Source organism: Octodon degus, unplaced genomic scaffold (assembly GCF_000260255.1).
Source record: "Octodon degus isolate 3935 unplaced genomic scaffold, OctDeg1.0 scaffold00156, whole genome shotgun sequence".
Lineage (NCBI taxonomy): Eukaryota > Metazoa > Chordata > Mammalia > Rodentia > Octodontidae > Octodon > Octodon degus.
In genome coordinates, this window is record NW_004524732.1 from 3,871,520 (window position 1) to 3,876,879 (window position 5,360).

Here is a 5,360-nt window from a genome sequence, read left to right on the forward strand (position 1 = left end):
TGTGTTAATTATTGAAACTGTCCTACCAATTTGGTTTGAAACTGTCTCATTGCTATTTGTTTCTCAATAAAATTATGGAAAAAAATTAAAATAAAATAAAAGTTTGAAGCAAAAAAAAAAAAGATTCTCACAGGAAAGAATTTATCTCTTTTGACCAACTGTGCCCAGAGGCTGCCTCCAAGCTGCAGTGTCAGTGCAGCTGGGATTCACAGGTAACTGGATGCGACTCTGGGACATAATGCTAAGTGAAATAAATCAGACACACAAGCTCAAATGCTGAATGGCTTCTCTTATATGAGAAATACAAAGAAAGAAAAAACAGACAAATGGGAAAGAGGGAAAAGTTCCAATGCATGCTCAAATTATAAATTCCATTGTTTTAAAAATATTTTTTTCATTTATGTATTTGGTACAGGGTCTCGCTATGCAGCTTGGACTTATAGTGATCTTCCTGTTTTCAGCCTCTCCAGTGCTGGGATTACAGGTGTACACCGCCATTTCCAGACTCAATTGCCGGCTCAGCACCCTGAGGCAGGGCTGGCGTGGCATGGGACCAGGGATCGAACTCTGGTCCCTGTGTTTGCTGAAGCAGGTGATTAATCTGCTGAGCTATCTCGCCAGCCCTTAAAAATATTTCTATATATGTTAATCGGTTTCACTTATACCACCAGTTCATCTTAGTTTCTTGCAAAGAAAAATTTATGTTATTGTTTCTTTTCTGTAAAACTCTTTTTGGTTTATGTCTTCTAAAGTATCAGTGTGAGGCCGGCCAGACAGCTCAGCAGACTAAAGCACCTGCTTAGGCAGAGCACAGGGACCAGAGTTTGATCCTCGACACTGCATGCTATGCTGGCCCCACCCCCAGGGCACGCTGAATGTCAATTGGGGCTGGGTGTGGTGGTGCACACCTATAATCCCAGAGCTTGGGAGGCTGAAAACAGGAGGATCACTATGAGTCTGATCTGTATAGTAAGACCCTGTAGACTCTGCACTAAATATGTTTAAAATAAAAAAGTATCAGTGTGACTTCTATCACCCTGACCTGTGGCTTAGGCCCATCCTGTGGCAAAGAGTGCTAGCACAATATGGGAGTGAGGGCCTACCGTAATGCAGTGCTGGGTTGGCGGACTCAGTGCCACTTTTCACTAGATTGTGCTGTGATGGCTCACTGGTAAAGCCATCACATTGTCAATCTCAGGGCACAGTGGCTTCAGACATGCAGTGGCTCCTCTCAGAGTTACGTGTCAGCTGTTTCTTTGCTTTATGGGTCTTTTCTTCTGAGATCTAGAATCAAGAAGCTGACCTCACTAGGGGGTGCCTTTCTGTGGCAGAGATGAATGAACAGAGGTTGAAGCACAGGATGACTCTCCATGTTCCTGCAGGGGCACATGTGTCACCTTCCATCACATTCCAGCTGCTAAGCTAAGGACAACTGCACAGCCACACAGGAAATTGGTAAAAGAACCACACACCACATGCCTGTGCCTACCCCTCATTCCTATTATACCTATTGTAGTGTTCGGTTGCTCTCTAAGCACCTGGCAGGACAAGCTGCCTGTCCTTGTCCTTTCAGACCAGGGTGACCCTCTTGCATGGAAATGTCAGGCAGCTAATAAAAAGAAATCTTGGCTAGGTCAAGGCGATCGATAGTATTATTGAAGCCTTCTATATCTGTACTGATTTTCTGCATCTTCTGTTTTCTGTATCTTCTGTTATCTATGCCTTCTATAGCTATACCAGCTCAATATCCGTTGCTGAAAGAGAATTAATGCAATTTCTATGATGACTAATTATATACGTTAGCTTGACTGGACTATGTGGTGCTGACATTTGGTGAAACACGGTTCTGGTTGTGTCCCTGGGTGTTCCTGGGGAAGGTTCACATTTGAGTTGGTGCACTGCACACAGCAGCCTCCCTTCTTTCTGTCGGGTTAGCCTCATCCACTCAGCTGAAGATCTTAAAGGAGTGAAAAGGCTGAACAAGAGGAAACTGATGAGTCTTGTGTTGGAACACTGCTCGTGCCCTTGAAACCTGCAGCAATCACCAAATTGCCCACTTCTGATCTTGAGGTTTCTCAGCCTCTATCGATACATGATGCAATCCTTTATAATACATAAGCAAACAAGGACAGGTATGTGTGTGTATACACACACACACACACACACACACACACACACACACACACAAGCTGCAATGCACTTAATACACTCAACCTACCAGACCATGAGACCTTACAAACAGTACATTGCAGAGTAAGGGCCATTTACCCTCATGATTATGGGTGACCAGAAGTTGCAGCTCACAGCTACTGCCCAGCATTGCAAAAGAGTATTATAATATTTGTTGCTATCTAAAGAAAGACCATATTCAAACATTAAAATTTCTACTGAATGCATATCAGTTTCTCTTTGTCATATAGTTGAACCATGGTAGTTCAGGGACAATCCACTCATTTTCTGGCCACATTATCAGTATGAGTCATTCTGGCAATAGAACATTAGGAGAGGCAGGGACACTTTTGGACCAAGGCATTTATGACCTGGTACCTCACTTTCCAAACTGTATTGGTCTTTCTGGATGTCATAACAAAAAAAAAAAAAAAAACAAAAAAAAAAAACCTCCACAACTTGGCTTCTTAAACACCTGAAATTTATTTTCTTATATTCTGGAAGAAGAAAGGCCTAGATCAAGGTGGATGCAGTTCCAAGAGAGGACTCCTTTGGCATACAGACAGCTTCTGTTTTGCTGTGTCCTCACATGGTATGAGGCAGAGGAGCAAGTTGTCAAATATCTCTTTTTACAAGGTTGCTAATTCTGTCACAAGAGTCCCCCTGTCATGGTCTCATCTATGTCTAATTACCTCCCAAAGCCCTATCTTGAAATATCATCTCTTAGGGCTCCAACGAATGAATGGGGTGGGAGATGGGGCACCAACCTCAGCTCTTGACATGTTTTCTTCCCCAGCCATGATGCCTGAGAGCCACATGTTTCCCATTATGCAGAAACCAAATGGTGCTTCAGTCAGTTTAGATTTCTGAGTAGCTGTGTACAGTACCGCATCTCACCAATTTGTCAGCATAAACAATTCTGTTTCTATAAGCCAGTCAGTGTTTGGGGTGGTTTGTTATCACTACACAACTAGGTAAATATAATCTGAGACACTGCAAGGCAGGGTGAGTGTGAAAAAACAATTGGAGGATGAAATATAAGATGGCAAATGCAATAAACAAACTAGAAGGAGATAAGCTGCAGATGAAGAGTTAGTAAAGTAAACATAGCCTGACCCATTACTCATGGAGCAGAGAGGTCTTGGGCACAGCAATAACTCACTTACAGCAAATACAAAATATCAACTTTGGGAAAAATGAATAAAACCATCATACGCAGATTAAAAACTATCCATGTGAAAAACGCAAGAGAAAATAAGAGTTCATCATGGCTTCAGGTTACTATATCAAGAAACAAAGTTCAGTCTTTACCATAAACCTGCAATGAATTAGAAATTTTAAACACTAATTTTCAATACAACGAAAATGCAGGATATGTAGGCATATATCATTCACAAACATATGTAAGTGTCCATTGACATAGTGGTGCGGAAATTATAAAACTATTAAAGAACACAAAAAGTGATTTAAAGAAATAGAGATATAAATCACATTCATCTCGGGGGTATGATGATACTGATGCTATTTGCCTTAAACATCCATATAATTCAATTTTTATATCCCTATAGAAAAAAATTTGGATTTCTATGAAAATCAGGATATTAACATCAAAATATTAAAAGAAAGAGTGAAAGATCAAGAATAACCAACACAAAAGGGGAGCATAAACCTTATTAGATAAGAATGAAAGAACATAACTGAGAAGTCTGGGGTTAATTAATACAGGGGATAAGTGAACCATCAAAAGAGTTCAGAAATGTATCTACACAGTAAAGGGCATTAGAATGCACTAGAGAAATCAAGGGCCAATTACTAAATGATGTTAGTGAAATAGGCTATGCGGAAAAAAAAGATAATATCAGATCTTTTCTTCAAAATGTATATAAAATTGGCTGAACATGGGCTGCACACCTATAATCCCAGGATTCAGGAGGCTGAGGGAGGAAGACTGTGAGGAGTTTAGTGTCAGCTTGAACTACAAACCAAGACCTTGTCTGAAAAAAAAAAAAACTCATGCAAAATCAATTTCAGAAGATGTCAGTTCATAAAACTAAAAGCAAAACTCTAAAATGGTTAGGAAGCAACACAGAAAAATACCTCATGACTCAAGGTAGGAAAAGAATTTCTTAAAACAGAAAAAGTTAGTTTAAAAGAAGACATTCATAAATTAGAATGTAGGCTAGGGAGATAGCTCAGCAGAATATGCCTGCCTGGCAAGCACAAGGTCCCCAAGTTTGATCCCCAGTACCAAAAAAGCAAAATAAAATTAAAAAGTAACATAAGCAAATTAGAATAAATTAGAAGTAAAAATATCTATTTAGGGACAGCTAGCATACTTGCATGGAAACAGCAAGCTATTGAGGACCTTCACAGCGTAGATGCAGTGATCGCTTTTTTTATGAGGAGAGGCTTGTGATCCATAAGGAACACGTTCACAGCAAGGAACTGGTGCACATGCGTACCAAATCCTAACCTTTTAACTTTCCCTTCCCCTCCTCACCCTTCTCTTTACTCCCATCCCATCTCTACAAACTCTACCTTTCTGTTTTTGCTCTTGAAATTATTTATACTTTGGTTCTTCGTATAAGTAAAACCATGTAACGTTTAACCTTCTGTGTCTGATTTGTTTCACTTAGCATTATGGTTTTGAGATGCATCTATTTTCTTGCAAATGACTCAACTGTATACTTCATTGTTGTGGAGGACCCCATGGAAAGCTGGCCTTGAAAGAAGAGCACTTGGGGCTACCTCCACGTATTGTTATGTCAGGAGCTGGTCGGGACCTTTTCTTGTCCTCTGATTGGATTTAAGCAACACAAGTGGGTCTAGCCCGGGTGCTGATGTGTAGTCCTTGAAGCAATGTCACAGGTCAGTGGTGGAGCTGCCAAAAATGAGTGTGAGCTAGGCTGACTGACAGCACCCTCTCTGTTGAGATTGAACCTCGAGGGCCAGACAAATACCCAGGGGATTAAAGCAGCTGCAAGCAGCTGCAGGGGCTGGGGATTTGATCCCCTGGCCTGCTGTGCTGGGCTCGACCCAGGGGGCACAGAGATGGCAATTGAGACTGGGCATGGTGGTATGTGCCAGTAATCCCAGGTCTTGGGAGTCTGTACGCCGGAAGATAACTATGAGTCCAATCTAGTAGTGAGACTCTGAACACCCTGTAGACCCTTCCCTAAAAGTAAAAAAAA